General features: G+C 37.0%; 1 protein-coding gene across 1 annotated transcript in view; it reads left to right on the forward strand.

Moving 5' to 3' along the window:
- Positions 1-13,758, forward strand: part of XIRP2 (xin actin binding repeat containing 2) — a 154,364-nt gene that overhangs the window by 90,086 nt on the left and 50,520 nt on the right. The gene's annotated exons all lie outside the window — the stretch shown is intronic.

Below are 13,758 nucleotides of genomic sequence, written 5' to 3' on the forward strand. Positions count from 1 at the left end.
ACCCTGGAATGATGTAAGAGGTACCCTAACATTTATAATGGTTAGTTTGTCAACCCCGTTTGAGCCCAGTTAAGTTGTAATGCAATTAAGTAAAATGACATCATAGGATAATATAAAAGATGAGACACTACTTGCTAAAAATCAATTTTTTCACTTGGTCTTAGATGGAATTGAACATTTAAATCATATTGTTAAGAGTGTTATGACATTGTATGCCTATATTTCAGGAATTTATTACCCAGCCATTATATCATAAAGCTAAAACTTTTTTTCTGTTTAAAAAAAAATTGACTTTTTTAGTTTTAGTGACTCAAAAGAATCCATTTATTTGGTTTCATATAGTTTTGTTCTCCATGTTATAGTTAAGAAGAAAGGATTGATTTTTTTTAATTACACCTTTGAGGCATTAAATCCTCACTATGGACCTATTTCTTTCTTTTGATTCAATTTGTCAGTCTTCCAGGTGCTTTTACAAATTTGTATTGTAGAACATGAAAACAGAATTCAGATAAGACACAAGCGATGAAATTCTGGGTCCACTGAAGTCTGTGGCAAAGCTCCTATTGACTTTAGTGTGTTCAGAATTTCACCTTACATATATAATGAGATAGGCCACCCACTGAACAGAATAAAAATGCTTGCCAACCATCACAATTAAAACCATAATATTTATCACAACTCTCTAGCATTAAACCCACTCCCTTCCCAAAATCCCCAGATGAGCCTCCTAGCGTGCCCAGAAGATTGACAGATTTGGACTCTGGCAGACCACAGAGAAGGGTGATTTCCAGAGGTGAGGACTTCTTTCTGGAAACACCCTGCCATCAGTTGCTTACTCTTTAAACTACTGAGGTGCTTCCTCAAATGCCTCTGCTGACTGCAACTGCTGTAGTATCTTCGAGAGAGGCAGGGTATGCCTACACTGCCTGTGTTACAGCGCTGCCGTGGTTCTCCCAGGAATAAAAATTAACCACCCTGAACGAGCACGGCTCCCACTGATACAGCGCTGTCTGTACTGGCGCTTTTCAGCGCTAAAACTTTTTTTTGCTCATGGGGGTGTTTTTTCACACTAACGATTAAAGTTTTAGCGCTCAAAATGGCAGCGTAAACACAGCCGCAGTCTCTCAGGCCTTGTCTACACTGGCACTTTACAGTGCTGAAACTTTCTTGCTCAGGGGTGTGAAAAAACACATTCAGTGCTGTAAAGTGCCCGTGTAGATAGTGCACTACCCCTGAGACCTACTCCTCTCTTGGGGGTGGGTAGCTACTCCCCTCCTGGGGGTGGGTTTTTTACAGCGGGATACACGGCAACGCTTTAACGTTGGTAGTGAAGACATACCTCCAATAATCAGGACTCAATCCATTTACAGCTTCATAAGGTAAAGCCAATACCTTAAGGTGAGGTCGATTCTGAAAAATGGCGCTGTAAACACAGTATAGTGAAATTCCATATTCACCATCTTTCATTGATTCCAAAACAAGTTGTAGTTTATTTAACAAATGGAAGCTATTTTCTTTAAGTGGTAAGTCTTGAAAATTTAGCCTGGGTTGAGTGTCAAGGTTTTTTTCTTTGTTGGCCATCATTTCTTATAATTAGGCTGTCAAGTGATTAACAAAATAATCGTGATTAATCATGCGATTAAATTGCACTGTTAAACAATAATGGAATACCATTTATGTAAATATTTTTGGATGTTTACTACATTTTCAAATATATTGATTTAAATTACAACACAGAATACAAAGTGTACAGTGCTCACTTTATATTTATTTTTATTACAAATATTTGCACTGTAGAAATGTTAAACAAAAGAAATAGTATTTTTCAATTCACCTAATACAAGTACTATAGTGCAATCTCTTTATCATGAAAGTTGAACTTACAAATATAGATTTATGTACAAAGAAACCTGCATTCAAAAATAAAACAATGTAAAATTTTAGAGCCTGCAAGTCCTCTCAGTCCTACTTCTTGTTCAGGTAATCGCTCAGACAACCAATTTGTGTACATTTGCAGAAAATAATGCGGCCTGCTTCTTGTTTACACTTTGTTTACACCTTCAGTCACCATTCCAGAGGACATGCGTCCAGGCTGATGACAGGTTCTGCTCAATAATGATCCAAAGCAGAGCGGACCAACGCATGTTCATTTTCTTCATCTGAGTCAGATGCCACCAGCAGAAGGTTGATTCTCTTTTTTGGTGGTTCGGGTTCTGTAGTTTCTGCATCAGAGTGTTGCTCTTTTAAGACTTCTGAAAGCATGTTCCACACCTTGTCCCTCTCAGATTTTGGAAGGCATTTCAGATTCTTAAATTTTGGGTCGAGTGCTGAAGCTATCTTTACAAATTTCATATTGGTATCTTCTTTGCATTTTGTCAAATTTGCATTGAAAGTGTTCTTAAAATGAACAACATGTGCTGGGTCATCATCCGAGACTGCGATAACATGAAACATATGGCAGAATGCGGGTAAAACAGAACAGGGGACATACAATTCTCCCCCAAGGAGTTCAGTCACTAAATTAATGAACACAGTATTTTTTTTAATGAGTGTCATCAGCATGAAAGCATGTCCTCAGGACCGATGGCCGAAGCATGAAGAGGCATATGAATCTTTAGCGCAGCTGGCTATCTGGCACTGGCCTCTAGCACGTAAATATCTTGCAACACCAGCTACTACAGTGCCATGCAAATGCCTATTCTCAGTTTCAGGTGACATTGTAATTAAGAAGTGGGCAGCATTATCTCCCATAAATGGAAACAAACTTGTTCCTCTGAGCGATTGGCTGAACAAGAAGTAGGACTGAGTGGACTTGTAGGCTCTAAAGTTTTACATTGTTTTGTTTTTGAGTGTAGTTATGTAACAAAATAAACTACATTTGTAAGTTGCACTTTCATAATAGGGATTGCACTACAGTACTTATATGAGATTAATTTAAAAATACTATTTTTTTTGTTTAACATTTTAACAGTGCAAGTATTTGTAATAAAAAATAATATAAAGTAAGCACTGTACACTTTGTATTCTGTAGTAATTGAAATTGATATATTTGAAAATGTAGAAAAACACCCAGAAATATTTAATAAATTTAAATTGGTATTCTATTGTTTAACAGTGCAATAATTTTTTAAATCACGATTAATTTTTTTTATTTAATCGCATGAGTTAACTGCGATTAATCGACAGCCATACTTATAATAAGGATTTGGAAGGTCAGATTCCACCCTTTATGCAATCTCATTTCTTTCACAGATGTAACCGACAAACTCAGTGAACAGTTATGTTAATAGCGCAGACAAAGAAATAGAATACAGCTCATGCTCTCATAGATGGGTTGGCTCTGTGGACCTGATGAGTAGGCAGTAAAAAGCAGTAAAAAGTTATTTTTGTCACTAAAGCCTCTATGTCAGCAGATAGGATTCTGAATCCCCCAGGGAGCGTATAAGATGAAGAAAGTGCCATTTTTATATTGTCACTTTTCAGAATAAAACTGCACTCCTAAACTCCAACTGGGAATTAGAGCAGACAGTGCAGACCATGAAGCACTGATCTTACATGCTTTTGCCATGAAACTCTGCTTAGTATGTGGACAGTCACATTCTACATTAGCTACATTAGTTTCCAGATGGCCTCAAGATGTAGCCCCACGTAAAACCCACTACAACAGTATATATCAGTCTTGAGGTAACAAAGGGTCTTGCTAATGGTATCAAGATCTGCATCTAAGGGAAGAGGTCACATGTTTCACCAGGCACATATAGAAAAAAGTGCTCTTAGCTGCAGCTGTAACCTTAGAAGCATCGTAGGACCTAACAAACCCCTTAAAGTGCAAACCTGTATTACAAAAGTGCTGATATAGCCAACGTTTATCTCTTTAACCCCCTAGTGACCTTATATACATATTAACAGGAAGGTTGGCAAGATGAGAAACTGCCCAAAGGAAGTGCCCCAAACTACCTTCTGGGATCTATCACAAAGACAGAAGCAGAGGCACTCAAAATGAATACCACCTCCTGCTTGGGTCTGCAACAGTGTCAACCACACCTCTTTGGTCAACTGTAAAAAAGACAGCTGACAGATTTAAAAAAAATCAAGATGGATATCTTCTTCCTATCCATCATTAAAGTCAGTTGGAGTTCTGACAGACTGTGGAATGAGTAAGGACTCGAAGATTTGACCAGTTATGAATAGAATAAATACTATACTATAAATCATATACTATTCTACACTTAGGGTCTGATTTTGCAGTCTAAATGCAGCCCAAACTCCCATTGAACTAACTCTAGGGATTAGTTTTGACTGTAAAGACTTCATGATCAGGTTCTATATCAGACAATACAGCAATACTCTGCAGAACAAAAGGGTGTTTTCCTACTATGTCACTGAAAGAAACCTACGTGTTCCATTCATTTTCTACCTCACAGAAAATGGAAAACATTTAGTACAATGTGAATTGAAATGGTTTTTTGCATTAAGGAAAATTAATAAAAGAAACAAGTAAATAACACTAAGTGTTTTCCTTAAGTAATTAGAAGTAGAAGCATTAATATTAATTAAAGTAGCTTGTCATTGCCACCACTGCAGTGCTTGGTAAGAACACTGTTTTTTATTGGGTGTCACTGTTAGAGTTTAAAGCATGTATACTAAACCAGTTGATATGAGAAAATAATGCTAAACAAGATTCAGAGTTTACGTTTCTGCTAATGTTAGATGAGCATTGAACGTAAGGAGATGGCATAAGAATGCAACCTGTAATTATGTTGCAGCTTGTTACTGAACCATACTTATGAAGTTTCATAGTAACATAAGTTTTCTTTTTGATTTGTGCACGTAATAATGGTTTTTGATGATTTAAAAGAGGTGTATACAGTTGCACGTGTATTAAAACTGGCCTGTTTGAAAATCTGGCCCTGTAAAGCTTGGAAAGGAAAATGCTCACTTTTCTTGCAGGTAGTCTGGACAGCCTCCAGTTTGCAGTGATTTACATTTCAAAATGGCTCATAATACACACTGATTCAGACAACTTAAATGATATTGAGAATTGTTAATTAGTTGAAACAAACTTGGTTAATTGTAAACTAGTGGGCTGTATCCTGTGTGAGGAGAACTTGTTTTGCAACAGGATAAATAGCAAACTGATTCAGAATCTTTAAAATGACTTAAAATGGTAAGCAAAATAGCCTGATGGTCTGCAAGAAAGGAAGAGATAGGGCTAAGTTTTGCTCTTTAATAAAGAATATGATCCTTTGTCTGACAGATTTTTTTACGATGTTGTAATCTTTTGGGTTAAAATAATTTGAGGAATGTAGTTTTATCGTCAATGGGCCTGATTCTTATCTCACTTATGCTGGTTTTGTACCATTTAATTTCAGTGAAGTTGTTCCTGATTTATACAGGTGTAAGTGAGAGAAGAATCAGGCTTAATATCTGAATTTGGGATATTTGAGTTAGTAATTCAGTATAGAGGGATACATTCTAAACTGTCCATATTTTAATCTGACAAGCATTTGGAGAGTTGATGTCAGTCTGGAGTCAGTACCTGCTTGTTGTCATGTTTGCAAGTAAACTCAGAATGATATTTAAATTAATCCTGTCTGATATTTATTTTTACAGGAGATAGGAGTATCCTTTAGTACTTTTATCTTGCAAAGCTTAAGTTCTACATTTGACAAATTTATCTTCTGTTTGTCTGACTTTGTTCTGTTTCTTCATACGGTGCAGTCTACTGCTTGGGATGGGCTTTCTTGAGAAAAAGATGTAAGGCTGAGGCCTGTGGTCTGTCCCCTATCAGAGATCTATGATCATCTGTAATTTGCTGACTTTACTCAATATTTTTAGCTCTTCCTCTCACATTCATGTAGATGTAATCTTTTCTTGTTTTTTGAGATCTTCCTGAATTTTTCATGTGAAATTAACTAGTGTATATTGCACACACAAAACTTACAAGTGCTAATTTATGCATGCAAGCACACCCATATGTACATGAAAATTAGCACCCCGTGTGTGAAATCAGTTGCACTTGCAAATTTTGCAGGAACGGTTCAGAAGTTCCTTTGGAAATGTGGCAGTCTCATTTCCAATGATGAGTGGGCCTCCAAAGTTTTGTATGTTCAGTACAGATAAACCCCTCAAATCTAGAGATTCTTGAAATGTGTTGTGAGTTAATGTGATATTTCACGATAAGGTACCTTGCATGTACAAACTAAACTTTTTGTTGTGAGTCATCTGACGCTTTAACGTTTATTAAACACCTTTGGAAGTGGATTTACTGAGATATGGGATAAGTTTACTGCATCAAAATAGGTGTGGATGCATGCCCATCTCAAAATACTGTTGTGCGCCTGCCAAATCCTCCTATTCACACTACTTTGCTTGTACCAGAGTCAGCCCGTCTGTTTACTTGTGTTCCCTCTACTGTCCAGGGATCATCCTGTCAGGATGATATTTCCTCGTTTAAATGCTGGTGTGCAGTCAGGTGTTGTCCTTTGTGATTCCAGCTATCATGGGAAGTTCACATACTCATGTGTAATACTCCTCATTATTAAGCAGACATGTCTTGTGCTTCAGCGTGGCCCTGTGCTGAAATCCAGGTCTGCAGCACTGTCCTGTCCCACTTGTCACTGTTAGTTGGCTGAGCCCCAAATGGCAGTCCACTTGGTAAAGCTGCTTCAGGAAAAGATCTAGAAGTTTCAGCCTCCTCTTTCTTAGGTAAAAAGAAAAGGAGTACTTGTGGCACCTTAGAGACTAACCAATTTATTTGAGCATAAGCTTTCATGAGCTACAGCTCACTTCATCGGATGCATTCAGTGGAAAATACAGTGAGGAGATTTATATACACACTGAACATGAAAAAATGGGTGTCATCATACACACTGTAAGGAGAGTGATCACTTAAGATGAGCTATTACCAGCAGGAGAGCGGGGATGGGGTGGCGAGTGGGAAGAAAACCTTTTGTAGTGATAATCAAGGTGGGCCATTTCCAGCAGTTAACAAGAACGTCTGAGGTGCTTTTATTACCCTGGTTATAAAGTCACTGCATGACTTTAGCTATGCTTGCAGCAATCTGTTTATATTAATCACTGTGAGGATCACAGTCTTTTCCAGGTTCCCCCATGTTGCCTGAGAGTGCTTTCAAAATGGTGCTAGATTTCAAAAGCCAAATGAATGATGGGATAAGGAGAGGAATCATGGCAGTTTTTTAGTCTGACTCCAAGTCCCAGAGTTCCCATCTTCTTTTCAATAAGCTAAACAGATTGAGCTGTTAAAGTCTCTTGTGTAAATCATTTTCTCTAGCCCTGGAATTTTCTCCAGTTTTTCAACATCCTTTTTAAACTGTGGACATCAGAACTGGATGTAGTAAATCATCTCCTTACTTCTACTCATTACTCCCCTGTCTATATATGCAAGCATCTCTTTAGCTCTTTTTGCCACAGCATTGCAGTGGGAGCTCATGTTCACTTACTTTTCCACCATCCTTTGCAGAGTCACTGCTTTCCAGGATACAGTTCCCCATTCTGTGGGTGTGGCCTTCGTTCCTTATTTTTAGCTGTATAACTTTGCATTTGGCTGAATTAAAATGTTTTTTTAATTAGACCAGCTTAGTAAGATGACAAATGTATTTTGTTTGAATGGGCCCCAGCTTACTAAGCTCTGTACTACTTCCCTGTCCTCATAATTATTTATCACTCTGCCAATCTTTGTGTCCTCTACAAATTTTATTAACAGTGAATTTACATTTACTTCCAGATCTCTAATGAAAATGTTTATTAGGAACAGGCATAGTACCAATCCCTATAGAACCCCACTAGAAAAACACCCCCCCATTCAACGAGTCCCCATTAACAAACTATTTTTCAGATCTGTCATTTAGTCAGTTCTTAATCCATTTAATGAGTGCTTTATTGATACTGTATAATGCTGTTTTTTAAGCAGAATGTTATGCGGTATTAAGTCACATGCGTTATAAAAATCTAAGTTTATTACATCTACACAATTGCTTTTAGCACCCAAACTTGTTATCTCATTAAAGAGTGAAATCATGGTTGTTTGATAAAACCTATTTCCATAAAACCATGTGGACTGGGATTAATCATATTCCTATTCTATAATTTTTTATCAATTGAATCAGTTTTTCATTATTTTTCCTGGGATGTATATAGACTAACTGGCCTATAATTATTTGGGTCATCTTGCTTGCCCTTTTTGAACATTGATGCATTATTGACACTCTTCCGGTGTTCTGGAATTTTCTTGATATTGCAAGATTTATTAAAAATTAACATCAGCATGCCATAAATTAATTTTGGCAACTCTTTCAGGATGGCGAGATTGAGTGAGACCCCATCACAGGATAGAAAGTGTTAAGAGTCATTTACTTACATCCATTACATCTGTGTCATAATTAGCGGCTTCTCAGCCACAGGAGCAGGGCTAAGAGGCATCAGATGGTAACTTAATGAACCCGTTGGCCTCATAAAAGGGAGAGAGTTCATCCTGACCAGAGGAACGACAGGGAGCAGAGAGACTCCTGTGAAGGGACCTGACCGAGAGTCTGTAGGAGAACAGAGGTCTCAGTCTGAGGTGAGCTGAGCTGAGGGAGAAGAGTCCGGAGTAGCTGAGAAAGAATATTGAAGACAGAGCTTAGAGGAAGAGCTGATTTGTTTAGATACTTTGAATATTAGTTTGACCTTTTGTTATACTAAAAGGGATCTGAGCTAGACACTTCTCAGCCAGAGGGCTGAATTGTGAACAGAGGCAGAAAGTTTATGGGGAATGCTGGAGACCTCTGCAAGTTCTGTCATGCCCCGATGAAAGGGTGTTATCGGGTGGTGAGTGTGCACTATAACAGATGGTTGAGAGCAAGATCTCCTTAGTCAACTCTGCTAGGACTCTTGGGTGCAGCTTATTTTAAAATGTTTATCCCTCATAGAAGTTGTCTAACATTAGGGTGACCAGATGTCCCAATTCTATAGGGACAGTCCCGATTTTGGGGTCTTTTTTTTATATAGGCTCCTATTACCCCCTACCCCGTCTCGATTTTTCACATTTGCTGTCTGGTCACCCTATCTAACATACTCCTTAATTAATAATAGACTGTAAGTACTTCATCATCCTCATGAAATTAGTACATCATCCTGCTTTTTTCCAAATACAGAACAAAAATATTGATTGAACATTGCACTTCTGCATCATTATGAATAATTTTACCATATCCATCTAATAATGAGTCTATGCTGTTGCTAGGATTTCTTTTGTTCCTAATACACTGGGGGAAAAAACAATGAAACTCTTTTTTTCTTACCGCTGCCAGCCATGGATTTTTTTCCCCTGATGTCTTCAGATTCCCATTGTAAATTTCTGCACTTCATAACTTCTAACTTATATATCTTATTTGAAAAAAAATTCCCCGAGTGAAAAAAGTGTTGATGAAACATTTACAACCAGTCGATAGCTGAGCATCTTCAGCTGTCATTGTTGTCAGTGAGCAGCAGTTGAGCTGATGCTCATGTGGCCTATAATAAAAACATGTGAATCTTAATCTGCAATAACTAATTTAGTTAGTTCTTTGGAAAAATGGGAGAAAGCTGGAATTCTCCACTCCCCTTTTATGTGTGATAGCCTTTGCCAACCTGTGTTTGTCTATTCTCTACAATTTACAGTATATAGTTCTGATTAACAAGAAAATAATGAATTCTCTGAGAGGGCCACTAAGGCCTATGTAAAAATAAGAGGCATAAGACATATGCAGTATTTCATTATGTGGTCCCCATGTAAATTACACTGGAAAGAGCAGAGATTTCACAGCTTCTTCCTGGCAGAAGTAGCACACTTCAGTTGGATACATGTCTAGGCTTTTCTGACAAAATATTGCCAAAGAAATATAAAATTAACCCTGAAAGAATCAGCAGCTCCTATCCGGCGAGCAATGTTTCTTTTCTCGACAAATACAGTTTGTGATTGAAAGAAAGGGGCAAACAAAGTTATAGCATTTAAGGTCTTAAAATAACACCAAGAGTTTCAAGTTATGCTATACAAAGAGCTTATAAACAGCACTTGCAGTCTAAAGCTACAAAGGGCATCCAGTGTCTTATTGAAAAGATCTCAAGAATCAGAAGTTAGCCTGTGATGGTAACTTAGGTGGGAGAAAGTTTGATTGATTGAACAAGTGTTTACGCTATCCATACATATGACAAAAGCACACGGTAATAGTGCCTTTACAAACAGGTTTCTACAACAAGTAGTTGACTCAGGCACAGGCTATACAGGCCTCAGCCCCTAAAAATAGGCACCAAGTTCCATCTTTTACATGTGGGGCTAAAATAAAAACAGCTGTCCCCACCTTCTTGCTTGACAGAAGGGAGAGGTGTGTGCTTCAGTGGAGCTGGTCTCCACTAGATTGTATATTTCAGGGGACTGGGAACTTTGTCTTACAAAAATCAAGAACAAAAATTGGCTAGGAGAGGACGTAAAGCCTTCCTTTATAAAGAGAACTGCAGTTCTGTAACTCATGTTGATGCACTCTGAATGGTAGCAAAGGTAAGTGCAGTCTAGTGTTCAGATAGTATTTTATGTATAGTGTGATATAACTTCGATCCCATGTAACCAGTGAAAAGAAACAGTTGATTTCTCAGGATAATGATGGCAAACTGGGTAACTTTCATTAGCAAAGGATGAAAAAGCATAAATGAATTGCATGCAAAATGTGATCTGATTCATTGTTGCGCTCTAACATGTACCTAAAATATAGTAAGTCTATAACTTATAAATCAAGTTTATTTTGAATGAGAAATGCTCAGCACAATGAAAGCAATTTAGGTCCTAACACTTGTGTTAGAGTGTATGAAACGTCCCTATGGGGACAAGCAAAAATGTGTTTCAGGATCTGGATTTCATGTATTTTGCATGTAAGTGTATTGTATTACTTATATAACAAATAAAATGTGATTTCATGGCGAGAAGCACATAAAGAATAGCTATATCTTGAATAAATAGCTAAATACAGTGGGATCTCCAAGTGTGCTTTAAGATGTGTGTTTAACACTCTAAGATAATTGTTGTCAGTTGGCTATGTTAGGTCTAACTATTACAACTGTAATAACCTTAACAATGGGAACATATTCTTTTATCTAAAATAATAGATTTACATTTATAGATGTCATTTACTATTTATACATATGTTTGTAAACAAATCTTTTGAGATGTTGGCATATGACAATTAAGGACAGCTATGATCTGGGTATTTAGATATTGGAAGTTAGAATGATTTAAGATTTATAACCGGATTGCTTAAGTCACAAATATAAAGTGAAGGAAAGGTGAGTGAAGTAATATTGGACCAACTTCTGTTGGTGAAAAAAACAAGCTTTCATACTACATAGAGCTCTTCTTCAAGCCACCATGTCTCTCTAATATTCCTGGGACCAACTCAGTGCAAACAAAAAAAAAGAGTAATGATTCATTACTTTAAAATCACAAAATGGGAACACACAATTTATTTTGCAAGGTTTAATGGAAAAATATTTTCTTTGCAAGTATTGCATTTGCTAAGTGACAAAGTATACATACAATATATGTGTTTGAAACCATCCCCAAGCATGAGACAATCGAAACATTATAATGGGTTTCGGCATGCAAATTTTAATATAAAATCAATAACTTTTCCAAGTATTGCTTAATACTTTTCAGAGGGCCAATGTGATTTAGTTAGGATAAAAATATCAGTGCTTAAATAGCACATGTGTAATACTTTGTGCATCATAATTATTACAACTTTTTGAAACACTGTTTCAACATCATTGATATCAAATGATATCTGAAACTAATCCCTTTTTCACCGTGGCATATCTGGGTTTATATTTTTCCTTAGTCTTACATATTAAGTAGCTGTTTTCTTCTAACAGTTTATTTACATCATTCTAAGGTGAAGAGCTGTTCATGTTAGTCAGGACTTGCTATTTCAGTTAGATCATTGCCCCTAATCGTGCTGCATTGAGTAACAGACTCCACAGGGGCATTCAAAACTGACATGCACACATGCAGGTGCTTTACTACATCAAGTATTTAAAGAGCATTACCATGGCTGTCTGTGTGTAAAAATAGACATGCTGATAGTTAAGATGTATGTTCAGATATAATTTATATAGACTAGGAGGGTATTTATTAATAGAATTGCGCTGTGATTTAAGACTGAACAATCTGCAGGGGAACAGAACTTAATTGTGACTGTGTTGCTTTTCTTTTTTGTTTTTTCTTTTCCTCATGAGAGCATTCAAGTTGTACTCTGAAGTTTAATTAAATTGTAATTTGTCTTCTTCTAGACCCGAAGCAAATAATTTCTCAGCAGAATTCCAGAGTAAATAATTGCATTTTGTCCTTATAAACCTAATCCAGGAATTTATTTTTAATACTTACTTAACTCCTTCAGTGCCCTCAGGATGTACTGAATGCCTCTACACTGGGACCAAAATTTTACAAACTTGGTTGCTTACATCAGCGGGATGCTCAGCACCTATAAAAATCAGGTCACTTATTCAGCTGTTTAAACATGGGCTGGGGAACCTAACGTTAGGCATCTAGATCCGAATGTTTTAGCCTATATGTTTTCATATTTCTTCCAAATCAGTGGTGCCATTTAACCCATCTGTATATAACATCTGACACGGAAATGGTTAATAACTTATGCAATTTGCTTTCCTAATAACCTCTTCACAGCCAATTAAATTAAATGTAAACTGAGACTCTATACGAACATGCCTCTGAAAAAGCTAAGACTGGCCAGTAAATTAGATTCCTTCCAGGAATTTTGGAGGAAACAAAAATAAGATGACAAAGAAAAATATTGCTTTATTTCAGTACCTAGTGGGATTGGCGTTAGAGTAAGGATTACTTGTGTGACTAAGAATATGCAGCCTGAGGCAGTGAAGTAGTCTGACTGTCGGAGGTCACATGCTCTGAGTCTGGTAATGTCAGTAACTGCACTCCACTAAATACAGTATTGGAAAAACATTTAATTTTGTTCTTATCTTTACATTTGGAATAGAACAGTGGTACTCAAACTTTTTTTCATTTACTGACCCCTAAAAAATTTCAAATGGACGTGTGGACCCCTAAGGGTCCACGGACCACAAGTTGAAAACCACTTGAATCGAACAACCAAATATTACTGCGGGGCTTTCACAGCATCACCTTCATACAGGCCGTTCTTTATCCCTACAGAAATAACTGCTCCCCCACCCCACCCCCACAATTTTTTTTTCATTTTGTTTTTCACAGCTTTTAAAAATAGAAGTGTTCGGAGAAAAGGAAATAATTAAATCTTGAAATAAAAGGGGAGACTTATTTTTTAACTCTGGTATGCACTATCTGTTTATCTTCCATGTTACACGAGCTCTTCTCTTACAATGTCTTGTCACTGGATAGATATAATTTTCACTGAAATGTTTTTGGAAGTAGCTTAAAGGACTCATGGTGTCAAGTTTTTTGCTAATTTTATGCAGGAAATATTGCAGTTGCCTGTTAAATCACAAGCTCAGATATGTCAAATTGCTCAAACATTAAAAAAAATTACAGATTGCCCAAGGTGAAAATGTGACCTGCAATAAAAATAATCCTTAAAGGGGCTATTTTTGGAGATTGCTGTGCTAGTCACAGATGGGGTGGCATCACCATGATAGGATTATGCACATGCTCAGGCTGTCTGTGAGGACTGATCTAAAGTTGGTGGTTACATGTTTAAGAAGGATAAACAGCATGGGAGT

Source organism: Chelonia mydas, chromosome 11 (assembly GCF_015237465.2).
Source record: "Chelonia mydas isolate rCheMyd1 chromosome 11, rCheMyd1.pri.v2, whole genome shotgun sequence".
Taxonomy (NCBI): domain Eukaryota; kingdom Metazoa; phylum Chordata; order Testudines; family Cheloniidae; genus Chelonia; species Chelonia mydas.